Source organism: Mirounga angustirostris, unplaced genomic scaffold (assembly GCF_029215605.1).
Source record: "Mirounga angustirostris isolate CCGP_5_RB_7025 unplaced genomic scaffold, mMirAng1.0.hap1 SCAF_3, whole genome shotgun sequence".
Classification (NCBI taxonomy): Eukaryota; Metazoa; Chordata; class Mammalia; order Carnivora; family Phocidae; genus Mirounga; species Mirounga angustirostris.
In genome coordinates, this window is record NW_026991711.1 from 111,411,422 (window position 1) to 111,428,290 (window position 16,869).

Genomic DNA, 16,869 nt, shown 5'->3' on the forward strand with positions numbered 1-16,869 from the left:
CTATTATTTTTACCTGGGCATTTCAAGGCCAAGTCAGCAAGAGAGATTTAGATCAGAGACAAAGGATTTTGTTACTCACAACTCGTCAAGCAGCATAAACATCAGCATATTTTGTATCTTTAACCTCCTTTCTTACTTAGCGGACAGTAAGGGAGCTAGGTGACACCCACAGGTACAGTTAAGTTGTATTATAGGAGAGAAATACTGCACTTGGAGAATCTGAAAGTTTCATACTGGGAAACCAGCTTGTTGGCCCATTACTTGGGATGGGGATAATATCTCTATCTTCCATGAGTGTTCACTACACAAATATCCTTGCACAGATAATCTGGGACAAAAGAAGTCAGTGCTTCTGCTTGCAAGATATGCAGAAAATGAGAGACCTACAGAAAACTGTCTTCCAACAACATTAGCAACTGGTTTCATGGAAAAAAGCCAAAAAGAGAAACACAAACCTAACACTTCCCTGCTTTTTGAGACTACATCTTTCTTGGAAGAAACCCTGCCACAACTAATAAATTCTCAAATTGCCATGACCTTCAGATTGCTAGCCATATTTTCTAGAGCAGTGCAGCCCTTTCTATTGCACTACTGGGGGATGGCCCCAGTGGGCATATACTCCAGGGCTCTTCAGGCCCAGTTACTTGAGGTGAATACCCTGTAGAGACTGGTCTCTCACTCAGTATTTCTTTAATACACTCTGTTTCATGTTCTGCAGAACCAATGGCATTTGGTCCTAAGTGGGTAGACCTAGCTATCTGGTTACCTAGTGTCGTGGGATGGAGTCTGAGATGGAGAAGAGATTGTTGGAAGGGAAGCATGACACAATGGCCAAATCATAAACCATAACTCCATTAAGTCCCATTTTCATATTGAATAGACAATGAAATTGTATTACCTGTCTCTTACAATGGGAAGAAAAATCAATATGTGCCATTTCTTCTTGTGATGGATGTCTTTCTCTATCCTCCCTGCTGTTGCTACCCGCAACATTTTACATTAGCATGATAAGAAACATTGCAAAGTGTGGGATGGGCCTGGGTCTTCAGAAGGTGATTTCTCATATCAGTCAGTGAATATAGTGTTTAAAACAGCATTTGTCATTATGGTTAAAAAAAAGTGCCCATAACCAGCATAGAGTAAAGCAACGTTAAATTATTGAACAAAGATTCCTTTACCACCCTGTAGGATATCTGGGAATAGCAGTCAAGTGTGTATTACATAAAAGAAAATGTGCTAGATCTGGAATTCACTTCCATTCCACGTGGCTTAGTTATGTGGTCTTGATTAAATTTAACACTCTGACTCACATGTTGATATTTTGAACGGGGAGAATAATCTTTGTTCTGTTCTCTTCATAGGTTCATAATTATTAACATTAACAATGTACTATAAGCATACGAGGGCCTCAGTAATCATGTCTGATATAATTGTGAAATGGTATTACAATTATGACATATTTAAATCAAAGTAGAATCTTTTCATAATATTGACATTGAGGAACAAGATCAATATTTCTGTGAGTTTCAATTTTTTGCAACATAGGGAACCTAGTCTGATTGGTAAGAAGACAAAATTCATGTAAGAACGAATGACATTCTAAAATATGATAGGGTAATCTAAGTAATACATTTCTAACATTGTTTTCATTTTTCACTAATGTTTTTCTTTTTTTTTTTTTTTAAGATTTATTTATTTACCTTAGAGAGCAAGTAGGGGCAGCTAGGTGGGGCAGGGGTGGCGTGGGGGGGATTGACAGAAAGAAAGCAGGCCCCGGGGGGAGGGGGAGGATAGAGGGAAAGGGGGAGGATAGAGGGAAAGGGGGAGAGAGAATCTCAAGCAGATTTCCTGTTGAACATGGGACCCCACACAAGGCTGGATCCCATGACCTTGAGATCATGACCTGAGCTGAAATCAAGAGTTGCACGCTTAACTGACTAATCCACCCAGTTGCCCCTCACTAATGTTTTTCTTAGGTGCACAATCCCCATATATAACCAAGTGGCAACCAAGTTGTTTATTCATATTTCCTGGAGTGTCCTCTATTTCTTCATCTCAGTCTTCTGTGATAACATCACCCTTAATTTATGACTCTAGTCATAATACTACTGTCTTGTCTTTTTGACAACTGGGAAATTAAATAGGAATCAACAAATATACTGGGGATGGGTAGTAGAACAAAGGGCTTTGTTTCTACATGTGACTAGAGCAATTCATGCAAACCATGACCTACAAAGCAATCTACAATATCTGCTTTTGTTTTAATAAAACATGGATCCACAGCAAAAAATTCATGGATTTTAGCCACCAACACTGGGAATCAATGCACACAAGTACTAACTCTTTTTTTTTTTTTTAAAACTAATTCACTCACCACTAACTTATGTAAGTTCTCATCTTGAAACTGGTGATGGCTGACACAGAAATATTTCTAGGATCAAAACTGAAAGCAGGTAGATGCTGTGGTTGTGATGCTAAGAATATCAAATCTGCCTGAATTGAATACATGTTGAGGTCGCTGAGATTTGGTTCATTGAACAACTGGGTGACAGATATATAGTTCAGATATGACTGCACACTTGGAATTTCCTTTAGCAACTGAATAGGTGCTGTGTGTGTGTGTGTGTGTTTGTGTGTGTGGTGTGTTTACAGGACAGTTACCTGACAGAGTTAGTTTAAGACTCAGGTGTTATTTCTTTCCTCAGATACCAAGAACCAGTGGTCTCACTGGAGTGTTATCAGCTACATTGGAGGGAACAAGAGAGAATGATAAAGAAGGTAAAAGGAAGCTGAGTGGTTGAGTCCTATTTCTTGGATAAACTAAGGTCAGTCAAACATTCCAGAATATCTGCTTGCTAAGACTCAACTTGTGCAGGTCTGAGCCACTCTTTTGGATATTATTTAATGGCTAGACTAAGTATTCTTTTTTAAAGAAATTTTTAAAATTTTAATGCAGGCGAAGTCAGTGTGCCAGGTTCATTTCAGCTCCTTCCTTGCCAAACTGAAGGACAGGGTCTGCTTCAGTTTCTCTGCCTTCTCTTTGTCTGTGATGACAAGATATAAAGGTATCTGATGCATTGAACTTTAGACTTCACCTTATCCTTATTTTTCTTGATCTCAACAGATTTGGCCTCCTTTCGCCTGGCTGTGAGCAGAAAGCCCTTGATTTTATCGATTTTGTGAAGCATGGCTCCAAGGGGCACTCGAGAGCATGCGGCTGGCACCACAAGCTACAAGAAGCAAGGGGTAGACTAACTATTCTTGAGGTCGCCAACTTTCCTGAGCAATGGAAAGTCATGGTGGTACATGTGAATGGTTTAAATAGGTAGCTCTCAAATTTTAGCATGCATCAGAATCATCTGGAGAACCTTTAAAGCACAGATTGCTTGGGCCCATCCTCAGAGTTTCTGTTAGAGGGTCAGAGGCAGAGACTGCGAATTAGCATTTTTAATAAGCTCCCTGGTAATGTAGATACCACTGGTTGGGGGACCACACTCTGTGATCCATTAGAATTGCCTTGGTTCCATGTATGTCTTTTATAATAATCATATCAAACTACATATTCAAATCACTATAAGTAAGCTCCATTCCAATCCCCAAGCCCCTAACCCTTCAAATAATAGATGGGTGGGGAGTTAAGTAAAGCTTTTGAAAGTGACCAGTGGAGAGTCATGGAAATGAAGTCCACACTCAGAGGGACTGCTCTTTTTGAGAACCTGGCTGGCTTATTTTGAAATAAGCTGAATTCTAGTACTTGTGGCAGGGACTATGAAACACAAGATCCTCTGATGACAAAAATGATGACAACCTACCCCCCAGTTGATCATCTTCACTTGTAAGTATACCATGTGGAATTGGATGGACTCAGAGAAGAAGTGAAGAAGGATCCTGCAGGACAAAGTGGAAGGTCCAGATGCCAGGTAGCTGCATGTCCCCTCTCACTCTGCAGTAGACTCCAGAAATAGACTCCAGTAACAAGACGGACATAGTTTCTGCTTTCATGGGGCTTACTTCTTGGTGTGGGTGGGAGGAAGTGGAGGGAGGAAGAGAGAATGGGGGAGCAAACGATGGGAGGGAAGAAGAGAGACAGAACATGAGCAAATAAATAATCCAGAAAAATATCACATAGCATAAGTAAAGTGTGGAGAAATAGAACAGTGATTTGAAACCAAGAGACAGGTTACAGAGTGGCTATTTTGGATTGGGTGTTCAGGAAGGTCACTCTGGATGACATTTAAGCTGTGATTTGAATGACAAGAAGGAGTCAGCCATGTGAAAGATCAAGGGCAAAGAGCATTTCAAGCAGAGGGAGCAGCTAGTGCAAATGCCTCAAGGTGGGAGTGAGCTTGGCAAATTCAAGGAATGAAAGATCAGTGTGGCTGGATCATCCTGGGACAGAGTGTGAGTGATACCAGATGAGGTTGAAGGACAGGCTGGGGCCACTCGAAAGTCATTGATGGGATTTAATTGTAGGTGTGACAGAAAAAACTATTGGCTAGTAGTGTTCTGATGTGATTGGTATTTTACTGCTGCAGCGGACAGAACACCCCACGGGACAGGGGACAAAGTAGAAAGAGGTGACTAGTTGGGAATCTATGTTAGTAGTACCTGAGAAAGGTGATGGTGGTACTGAGTAGGTGTTGTGAGTTGGAAAATAGTCAGATTCTGGAGAAATGTGGTCGATTAAGCATTACTGATTGTTTGAATATGTGTGGGGAATGTACATTAGGGAAACAGAGGCAACGAGAATTACCTCCAAGCTCCTTGCTATTCAGTAATGTGATTTGAGGACCAGCAACATCACATCATTTGAAACTTGTTATAAATGCAGAGTCATAGGCTATAACTCAGACTTACTGAATTAGAAGACCACCAGGTGATTCATATATGCATTAAAGTTTGAGAAGCCCTGTGCTAGATTATTGTTTCAATCTTTAGGGAGATTAGTGCTACTTATGGAGATGGAGATTCCTGGGGCAGGAATCAGTTGGGATCGGGAAGAGGGAACCATACTTTCTCTTTTATGTGTGTGAATTTTGAAAGATTCATTTGGCATACAAATGAAGACATCAAGTAACAGTTGGTTATGTAAGTCTGGATTTCTGGGGAATAGTCAGGGCTAGAGATAAAGATGTTGGATTCATTAGCATTTGGGTGGTGCTCACTATCCAATGAATGAATGGATGAACTCACTAGTGAGAGTGCGTTGATAGAGGAGAGGGCTAGGAAGGAGCGGAGCACTATAAAGTCTAGAAGCCTACACTTTTTAAAGAGGAAGACACAGCAAAGGAGACTAAACAGAGGAATGCCATGAGAGTATGGTGTCATGGAAGCCAAGAGCAGAAAGTGTTTTAAGAAAAAGCAGTCAATTGCACCAAATAGTGCTGAGAGGTTGAGGGAGAGAACACAGAAAACAGCACTGAATTTGGCAACATGGAGGTCAGTGGGGACTTTGGCCAAGGCAGTATCAGCATGGTGGGAATTGATACCTTTGGGGTACACAGAGGAGAGAAATTGAGGTGAGTGAGTCCAGACAATGCTTACAGATGAGGTGTTTTTTTAAAGATTTTATTTATTTATTTGAGAAAGAAAGAGAAGATGCGTGTGAGTAAGAGAGAGCACACAAGCAGGGGGAGGGGCAGAGGGAGAGGGAGAAACAGACTCTGTGCTGAATAGGGAGCCCGATGTGGGGCTTGATCCCAGGACCCTGGGATCATGACCCCAGCCAAAGGCAGATGCTTAACAGACTAAGCCTCCCAGGAACCCCTACAGATGAGTTTTTTTTTTTTTTTTCCAAGCTTCTGGGAGATAATATAGTTGTGTTTATTTCATTTGTATTCAGAAACCAATAATCATTCTTGGTTTCTCTTTCTACCATAGCCAAACTCCTAACTCTATTCTAGATGCATGGAGTACAAAGTACAAAACATCCTACCTATTACCTTTAAGAAACTCATAACCTAGTGAGATAGAGATGCACACAAATAATACAATGTTCTGATAATTCTGCATTAGAATTATTGGGGTTTATGGGCTAGGAAGAGAGTTCATATTTTTGCTTGCATAATGCTAGGCACATTGCATGTGTTATTTGATTTAACCCTTACTACATTCCTTTGAGGTTATCCCCATTTTACCAATGGGGAATGGATATTCAAAGATATACAGGACTTGCTTTTGTGTCAGAACTAGTAAATGGCGAAGCTCAAATTTGAACTCAGGTCTGCTGACCCCAGTGCTGTATTCTTTATAGCACCACGTTAGTTTGCATGGTGGAAGAGGGAACAAATAAAAATTATGCTTAGTAAACCGTGAGTGATCCTTCACAAATGGCAATACAAGGATTCCTTAATACTGTAGCGTAGCACCTTATACAGTGTTTAGGGATAAAATTCCAATGGTGAAAATTTTTCAAAAAATTCCATTATATCACTCATATGTCCCTGGGGAATGTTCACACTATGACTGCCACTTAGGTGTTGGGATCAAATGAGGCAAATATCAGATTGTGTCTCACTTCTCATTCAGAGAAACACAATTATTGAGGGGACTCACCTATAATACTGTTATTATTATTGGCTCTGTACATATGGTTTTATTAATATAAGTTAAATATATGTGTCAATTTTATACCTCAATAAAAGATTAAAAATTCACATAACATGCAAATCTAATAAGAGTTAATTTTCTTTTTTTGAGAGAGAGAGCATGAGCAGGGGGGACGGGTGGAGGGAGAGGGAGAATCTTTTTTTTTTTTAAGATGTATCTTTTTATTTTAGAGAAAGAGAGAGAGAGCATGAGGGGCAAAGGGAGGAGAGAGAATCCCAAGCAGACTCTGTGCTGAGTGCAGAGCCCAATGCAGGGCTCAATCTCATAAGCTTGAGATCATGACCTGAGCTGAAACCAAGAGCCGGACATGTAACCAACTGTACCATCCAGGTGCCCCAAATAATAAGAGTTAATATTAACTGAAAACTTACTAAATATGGTCAGTGTACTAGGAATATTACATGCACAGTATTATTCAAATTAATCCACATACTAACCCTGTGGGGTAGGTATTTTTATGCTACCTGAAGGGAAGACTGAGTTTCCTAAGGTCACAGAGCTAAGTTGCTTTCCTAGCCCCAAATAATTCCCATGTGAGTATGCCTTCCACTTTGCACATGGTTTTCCTGGCTTACAATCTTCTGCGCCAGCGAAACCCATCCTTACTGCTAGTTAACCCACAGGGCTTCCTAATCATGTGGCTCGCCCATTTCTCACCAGCAGTAGCTTTTCCCTTTATCTGCATCTCATGTGTTCACTTCTTTCTTTACTGAGGCTCCATAAGACTCACTTTTCCTCTTAAGTCCCTGCTGGAGCTCATTACCGTCTATGGATCAGTTAGGGAGTTTGCATGACTGAGTCTGTAAGTAGGAAACAAACTTCTTCTGAAGTCAGAAACTATTTAGGACCCTGGGACCTGATTTAATGTAAACACAATAAACACATTCCTGTCAGAGTAAAAATCAGTTATTCAAAATTTTCAGAGCAACTGTTTTAAAAGTTTAGATGTTTGCAAGTACCATCTAAAAGGTTCAATAAAAATACTACTTAGCTCAATTCAGATATAATTTGATATTTTTATTAACTAAGCCCCCTTTTGGAGATTATGTACAACTTTTGTTCTTCCAGTCCTCTGCAATGCCTCCCCGGAATCGTGCCCTATTTCTGTAGCTAGCAAATGGGCATTTGCACTGGTGCCTACTTGGATAATGCAAACCTGAATTTTAGGGTTCTACCTAAGGGCGTTTCCCCAGTCCTCTTTGACTCTGGCCTGGTTTTGGATGCCAATTCTCTGTTTCTGGAAAATGCCCTGACCATTGGGAGTGACTATTGTCTCTCACCTTTCTTTCTTGGTGGAAAAGAGCAGGCGGTGATGTGACTTAATTCACTTCTTTCAAGATCAAAGTACAAAAGATGAGGGAATCAACAACGAGGAGGGAAACTGGAACTTGGTGGACTGTCCGGAATGACTCTCGAACCTTTATTTTTTCACTCTCTTGTATTTGAAGCTAGAAGAAGGTAGAGATGATGGTTACATATGGGAATCCATCTAGTGAGATTTGGCTTGGAAATTAATTCTGACACATTGTTTTAGACCAGATAAGCTAGGTAATATTATAGCAACAAACAACACTACAATATCAATGGTTAACCAAAATTTTAGTATTATTTTCAGTCATGCAAACCTTCTGCGGGCCCAGACATCTCTCCAGGTGTCCTCCAGGTGGAAACTGAACATTCTGGGCTGTTTCTACCTCATGACACTTTTCTCTCAACATGGGGCTTTAGGGTTTGTCTAAACAGAGGAAGAGAACATTAGGGATTATGCATTGGCTCTTAAGTACTTCCTCCCCAAAGTGACCTCCGTGTCCCAATCCACTGGCCAGAATTAGTTATAGTCCCAGCTCAACTGCAAAAGGGGGTAAGAAACTTAGTTTTCTGTGTATCTAGGAATGGTTGGAAAACCAAAGTGGGCACTGGCAATGTCTGTTACAGACACCTGTGGGAAATGTCCCTCCAAGCCTCATATTCTTTGACATTCAGGTGCTTAGGGCACATGGGGTATGGCCTGAGGCGAGAGGTGTGTAGGCAGAGGGGCGAGAAATTTGTCCTATTTTGAAGACAACTGATGTCTTCATCCCTAAGCCTGAATGACGAACTTCCAAAAATTTTTCTTGTGTGCCATCTTGGTACAGAGACCATTAAAGAAAAACAGACTAATCTCCTTATAGCCACGAGTAAATAAATACACTTTTACAAGATATTTTATAAGGTGGTCAAGGACTTTGAATTAAGGGCCTAGATCTAGATCCTCCTAGGTACAAAATAGGCAAATGTGGATTTATGTATTTTAAATTCTATTTCTTCCAAGGTTTGTCATAGGATTAAAATTTAAAATAGAGTCCACACAGCAATGATGAATCAGAAAGGGAATGAAGAAAGCTCAGACGTATACACAAAGGATAAGCTATAAAGCTGTGAGCCTCCTCTGAAGGGCAGGAATGGGATCTTTCATTTAACACATCTTAGTTTGTTATCCTGGGAGCATGTTTGATACCAGCTTCTCATTATGGGAATAGTGATCAGGCTCCACTGCCTTACAAACATCGTATATATGTGTATACAATCTCACCTCTAAAATTTCAAGGTAATAGAAAGTAATCTAATTATGTGGATAATTAAAAACAACCAAGTGCAAGTTTAAAACTTGTACTTTTATGACTGCATAGGAGGCTATCAAAATGACAGGGTGTCTGGATGTGATCGTTGCACGCACTCAGATTAAATGAGTGCATTAGTTGATTGTTTCTGGTATGAAGATAAGCAGAGAAAAGTATAATAATGTTGGCATTTAAGTGGACCTAATTAGGCTTCAAGTTTAACACTCCATTAAGATGAATGGGAAAGGGTCACCCCCGTTCAAGCTGTGGCATTGTCTTAGTGTGTCTGGATTTTGCCTCTGAAGACAACAGTCTGTCAGCATATGTTCTCACAGTTACCCCTGGAAAGCAGACTGGAAATTTAATTCTTTTAAAATTAAATCTCAGATTCTGGAGGCCATAGTGGAGTCCATGGGGAGACCTTAAATCTTCTAGTTCTGCAGCTGTATTAGTCAAAAACAACAACAGTAATGATAATACTTTCCCTTGTCTATAGGAACTTTCCTGTGCAGACTTCAGTGTTCCCTGAATATGATCTGGTGAAACTAACAACCTTCAGTTTACCACTGAAGGACCCTGTCCATAGAAGGAATGAGTGACTTGGGTAAATTTACAGAGCATGTCACTGGTAAAGCCAGAAATAAAATGGAGGGACTGCTCAGTTTTGTTGCAATAGTTTGTCATCCATCAGGGAAAGGGAATAAGAAATAATGATCTCATGCTAAACTGAGTGCACATGCATGTGAAAGAAAACCCAGGAATCAAAGAGCAGCCCAGCACAACAGACCTGTTTATAGGCGAGTCTTACCATCCTGCCATATGGAAATTTGGCTCAGTGATAGGTGAGTAGGAGAAACCTGTAGTTATGACAATGGCCAACCCAAAGTGTATGGATGTGGTCTGAAACTTAGGCTACTCTGGAGCACATTCACGATCATCAACCCAAAGAGCCACAGGGTTACCCTGTGCTTTTCACTGACTGGATTTGGAAATTAGATGTGTGGATATTGCATAAGAAGAAGGCACGTATGGTTTGAGTTGAGTGGTTGGGTAATGGTTGTCATGATTTTCTGATTCTTTGGAAGGTGGTATGGCTACATCTCCACTGTAATCTCAGGACTGGCAATTTATAATTCTGGTTATGCTATAGTTTCCGTTCATGTCACTGGACAATTTTTCTTGCTAAAATTTAGTTGCTGCTTTTTAAAATTAGTGAGATGACGTATAGCCTGCTTATCCAAATTCTTTGTTTTGTGGCTGTGTTCTTCAGTAAAATTGTAAGAAGGAAGTTTTGGTATACAACTGGTAGACCTATTACTATGTCCAGCTCTTTTCTAAATGTGAAATTATTATAAATTTTGGAATTGTTTAAATGGGTCCAATTGTAATAAAATAATGGCAGTATGTTTTTATTAATCATTGATCTTAGGCTTTTGGAGTTGGATGGAAGGAAATGTGGTTCTTAGAGCCAAATGCTTACTAATGCTGAGATTCATTATTTCAGATCCCTGATTGATGATATGCTTTAGCTTGAACATTTCTAATAATGGAGAGTTGAGAATGGCATGATCATTCCCAAAAATGTTGACCATCTTGAATTATTAGTTCTTCTCACTCTGTCTTGTAATATTCTATACTTATTGATACTAATCTTGACTCTGAGAATACATCTGCTATTTGATAGCTTTCAGATACCTGAAGCAAGTGATCATGTTAATCCCTTAGTTTTCTCTTTTTCATTCATTATAGGGCATACAGAAGTTTTGAGAAACTTTGCTTCAAAGGTTTCCTTTTTTTTTTTAAAGATTTTATTTATTTATTTGAGAGAGAGAATGAGATAGAGAAAGAGAACATGAGAGGGGGGAGGGTCCAGAGGGCGAAACAGGCTCCCCACTGAGCAGGGAGCCCGATGCGGGACTCGATCCCGGGACTCCAGGATCATGACCTGAGACAAAGGCAGTGGCTTAACCAACTGAGCCACCCGGGAGCCCTGCTTCAAAGGTTTCCCTCAAGCTTTAGTATTATGTGAGGATTCAAACTAGCTTAAAAATGCCTATGGTGTATCATTAATACTTGGTTATTCTTGGGGCGCCTGAGTGGCTCAGTTGGTTAAGCATCTGCCTTCAGGATTGAGGGTCCTGGGATGGAGCCTCACATCGGGCTCCCTGCTCAGTGGGGAACCTGCTTCTCACTCTCCCTCTGCCTGCCACTCTCTCTCTGTCAAATAAAATAAAATCTTTAAAAAAATACTTGGTTATTCTTACTCATTGAGAACAGATAAGTTAGCATTTGGAATGGATTCACTTTCACAGTATATTTTAGCTTTTATATTGGTCTTGTTTTAGGGAAAATGAAATTCATTTGGTCTATCCTAATTAAAAAATTTATTTGTAGTAAAATTATTTGTAATAAATTTGCCCCAAAAAGTATCATTTCCAATAATGCTTTGACAAGATAAAAACATGTAAATGGAAAAAAGAAATAAAAAATCAAAAAATAAGATAGAACTGGGTAAAGTTCACCATATAAAATAACAATTATGATGTTATTACATACTTATTTGTGGTGGGTCCAAATTTGATTCTGAACTTGCTAGCAGCCAATTCAAAGAGAGAAATAAGATCAATTATGAGACTAAGAGCATCTAAAATGATTCAGAGACAATTGGAAGAAACTTGATTCCTCATGCTGAGTCCTGAGAACACTTTTTCCTGAGTTTGCAAAGAGATGACTTTCTATATTGAAGTAAGACTATCTTCAACAACATTTAGGTAATGAATTCCACAACAGATTTCATAGGACTCTTTCATGATAAAGTGATAAAAATTCCCAAGTGCAATTGCCTGGTACTTAGTAAGTGCTTATAATGGGTTAAACTGTCTCAGGCCCAGGCCCCCTGATTTCCCCCACCCTCCCTCCCGCCCCCACCCTCCCTCCCGCCCCCCAAAGAAGTTGAAGTCCTAATGCTCTGTACCTGGGAGGGTTACATTATTTGGAAATAGGGTCTTTGCAGATGTAATCCAGATAAAAATCAGATCATACTGAACTAGGGTGGACCGTCATCTGATGTGACTGGTGTCTATAGAAAGAGAAGAGACACAGACAGAGACATAGAGGGAATATGGCCATGTGAAGATAGAAGCAGAGATTGAAGTCATGCTGCCACATGCCAAGGAACACCTGGGGCTCTGAGGAGTTGGAAGAGACAAAGAAGCATCCTCCCTTAGAGCTTTCAGAGGGAGTGTGGCCCTGCCAACACATTGATCTTGGATTTCTAGCCTTCAGAACTGTGAGAGAAGACACTTCTATTGTTTTAAGCCACTCGATTTCTGATACTTTGTTATCCGGGCAGCCCTAGGAAACTGATATCGTGCTCAATACATATTTATCAATGTTTGGATGAATTTTATGGACCACTTGACTGATAGGAAAGGGCTGCTCAGAAATTTAGAGACTGCTGTGATTGACGAAGAAAAAAATGGATATACTCTCACTGGATATATTTATGTCCATTTCTATTTTTTACTAAAGTCAGCATTTCTACATAGAAGATTTATTTATTGTGGGGTTATAATTAATAAACCACGATCAGGAGGTTTAATGTATAGATTTGGCCACAACAGGTACCATCTTATTTCCTGTGACATACAGCTCTTCTCAGAGCTCTGTGCAGCATCTAGCATATAGTAGGTAGTCCATAAATGTTTACGGGAATTCCATGGTAAATTCTATTATTACATGATTAATAACGAGGGTAGAGGAAGGTCTTGTTCCCAAATCCTATTATTATAAAGGAGACGTATTACACCTATATATTTTAATTAGCAGGGTCACAGGAATCCTGTTATCTACCCTTGTGAATTTTACTATGTATGGGTGTTCCTGCTTCTTTTTCATTAGTCCTTTTCTCAAAACACATACCCATGACTTCAATCCTTATCATCTCCTACTATCTTCAAGAAATCAAATAAATCAATGACTCCCTAAACACCGAGAGAAAGAGAACATGAAAAATGAGCCAACAGGAAAAGCAACGTCTTGATTCTGGTTGGGACGCAGTCTACCAAAGTTGTTGCGAGGCCAGTTTCAATCTCCTGAGCACTGGCTTCCCTCCTACTGCTCTATCCTCAAGGCAGTCAAATGTTATGATAAGATAAAGGCAGCCACGAATGGGTCATATGCCCACTACAAATTATGAAAGCTCACCAAACACAGATGAATATCATGCATGATGAGCTCATTTGGAGAAAAAAGATGTCACATTCTTTTCAATAACTTAATATTTTATTTGGAATGGTAAAGCTTTTGAGAATCACTGAACTCCTATGCATAGTGGTACTTTCAACTTAAAAAGCAGAGATGGAGTCTCACAAGGTTTCAGTGCCACAATCCTCATTCTGGACCTGAAAGGAAGACATGAAAAAACCAAAAGAAACAAATAAAACAAAAAACAAAACCAAAAAATGTGGGGGGCAATCTCTAGGGGAACCCATGGAAACACGGACTGCTTGAATGCTCCTGTGTTTGCAAAAAGTTCTGTTCTATTCATCGGTCCTAGGTTCATCCCACCGGTGGTCCCACCCCTGTCAGAAATATAATGGAGCACAATCTCGAAACTGCCCTGCCCTTGCAACATTCACAGGTTCTCTCTCCCCCTAAATTTGAGCAGAGGCACTTTTCCTTTCTAAAGAGCAGCATCTGGCCTCTTCGTGTGCTCATTTGCATGCCAATACTGGATTGCTCTCCCAGCGCACAGCTATTTAATAGTGGTGCTGGTGTCCGAGCTCTGGGAACAAACCAAATGGTTTGGGTGTGCTTTTGTGTGCAGTGCGGGTCGTTGCTACAGTGTGCTTATTAAGAATAGTACACATTCATTATAACAAGATTGCTCTTTTGCTCAGGGGCCATCACGGCCCATTCTGTAAATGAATTAACAGTAGCATGCATTTGTGTATTATGGGCCCAGAAGATGCATTTGTTTATTAAATAAATCTGCAACACAGAAAGTATAGTTGAAAAAAAAAAAAACCTAGAAAATAAAGTGCGCATGTACAGTAGCTATTTGTTGTTGTTGTTTTTGAAACCTCAACGTCTTGGCGAGTTTTCCTCCTTTGTTTCTTTTAAATTACCAGACATCACAGGCCACACTATAGACTACCAACCAGTCTGCAAAATTTGATGTTAATAAAAAAAAAAAAAGAAACCAAATTTAAGTTGCAGAAGCACAAAACATTTCCAGGAGTGGTTCTGTAAATAATCACATACCTTTAAAATGATTTAATATTATGATTCTTCTGTTTCTCTTTAAATTCTCTTGTTTTTCTTTAAATCATTTATTATTTTTTAACTTAATTTTTATTTTTGGCTAAAATTTAGCTTGCATCGCATATATAATGTCCCCCATTAAACTCTGTTCTCTTTTGAAATACAAACTCTGTTTTTGGGGCATTCATCTAATATCGATCCCTTTATTTCCAACCTTTTGGCCCAGGTATAGCTAGTATATTAATAAACATGAGTCAGTCTGTCGGATTTTATTCCTGTTCACTAACGATTCTTTAAAGCCCAGTGGTGGTTCACAATTGCACTGAGAACTCAGAGTATGGTTTTAGTTCTGGCTACTCGGTATTTCTTTCCACTTATATTTTGTATCTTGCTGTCTTTAATATGTAATCTGGTATGTTGTGCACTGAAAGTATAAGGGAAAGAATATGGAAAGATTTTAAAATATGGAATGCTAAGAGTCTAAAGCCACAGCTGGGATAGTAGGAAATCTATTAAAATGAACTGAGGAAAAAAAAGGAAAGAAGAAACGGTCATATTCCTAAATTTTTGAAATTCTTATGTTACTTAAAGGCCGAATGTGTTTTACAAAGATAAACTAATTTCATATTTGATTTCTTGAAAAATTTCTATAAAACCCAGGGATAGTAAGTAAAATTGGCCAACATATTTTAAAAGAGAAAGCCTGGCAGAATGAGTGGATGAGGATTTCATAGATTTTTAGCTTAGCAAAAGATCTATGACACTATTAAACAAATACCCAGCTAATTAGTACAGCTGCAATATAAAAAAGAAATGTGTTTTGTAAGAAAAATGGCAGGACTTATAAAAGGTGTTCCACACGTAGCAAAAATACATAGCTGATTGAAGCAGGATTACCCTTTTCTTTCACGTGGAATCTTCAACATTTCGCATTTTGTCCTTAAAGAATAATATTCAGCTCTGCTATTTGTTGGGGAAAACCCCCCCCAACAAATCAACAACCCACCATTGTAGCAATTGACTTGAGAATTAGGTAAGGGAGAGAAGAAAAATATTTGAAACTCGATTCCTTTTCTTTCATCCTTTTTCTTGGGGAGGGGAGGGCAAAAGCTCTATTTTCCAGAGCATTTTATTTCTTCCACTGCAGCTTTTAGAGAGGCCAGCCGATCAGAAAGTCTGTAAGGGCCCGGGCCCAGACTCGGTGCTGAGCTCCGAATGTGATTCCAGTCCTGACAGGGGGATTATAGGAAACAGATGACTTACGCTTCTAATTTGTGGCCTTAAATTGCAAACAGAATTTCAGGAGTCGAGCAGAGTAATAAATGGCAGTAGAAAAAGCCACACACAGCCAAATCAGTATGTGGTGGTTGTAGGTTAAACTAAATGGGAAGAGACAGGTTATGATGGTTCAGTGTATTACAGAGAAGAAAGTCTTAAATTACCAGTGCTGAGAGGTATTGCTCCGCCGCAGACAGCGTCGGATTGTGCAGCCTACAGATATCCCAAGCAGAACAATAAAAAAAAGCAGGTTTAACGTAGAACCTGTTGCTGGAGGAATCATTTTTTCCCCTCTTTTAGAAATGGAAGCGGTGTTTTATGTTTGTTTTGACCTCTGCTGTGTACTTGGCCCCTTAACATCTGTTTTCGACCGTTGCCGTTTTTCACACCAAATTAAATGTCGAGGAGTCAGATAAAATAAGGTCGAAATATGTCCAAATTATTTTTGTTGACTTCCAGCAAATGTCTTGGTAACTCTTTTCACATGGAACAATACCATTTAAATGCCAACGTAGAAAATTATTTTCCTTTCAACATTTTAGGAGCTAAAGAAAGGAATTTTGAGGTGTACTTAAACTCGGGAAATATTGCATTGGCCTTTTTGGTAACTTGCCTGACTGTTTAAGGCTTGCTTGAAGCCCATTGCGCCATATAAAGTTATGTGCATTTGTTGGATAGAAATTCCAGGAAAATTGTTTAACAACAGCATGTAAAAAAGCCATTATTCAGACCTGCTTCAAACCGTAAATACCAGTTAGAATCAAGAGATCTGCTGTTTACCATAGGGAAACCAATATGCGTTTGCTTTCCTTCATAATCTCTAAATGTGGGTTAATGTGTACACGTGTGAGGAGAAACAGTTAAGACCATAATGACACGGATTTTCATCAACGTAAGAAGTCCGGCTGTCATAAGTCTGTGGTATGAATTTAAAAAGTGGCATCACATTTTTAACTTCTAATCTAATAAATATTGTGATAAAAGTAAACTGTCTTTTTCCGAAAAGAATACCATCTTCTTTTAAGATCTAACACGTCTGTGTATCGGAGACTGACAACTAATTCATGATAAAGATTGATTCAAAAATAACTACCCCATCCTATATTATTTATTGCCA

At 39.3% G+C, this 16,869-nt stretch overlaps 1 long non-coding RNA gene across 2 annotated transcripts in view; it reads left to right on the top strand.

Moving 5' to 3' along the window:
• LOC123839434 (uncharacterized) overlaps positions 1–14,422 on the top strand; it is a 119,459-nt gene extending 105,037 nt beyond the window's left edge. Inside the window, exons 12-13 of one of the 2 annotated variants that reach the window (XR_010410139.1) lie at positions 2,706–2,825; positions 3,125–14,422. This is a non-coding gene — a long non-coding RNA (uncharacterized LOC123839434). The remainder of the gene's footprint in view (positions 1–2,705; positions 2,826–3,124) is intronic. The other variant, XR_010410138.1, reaches the window with a different exon arrangement.
• The last annotated feature ends 2,447 nt before the right edge of the window (positions 14,423–16,869 follow it).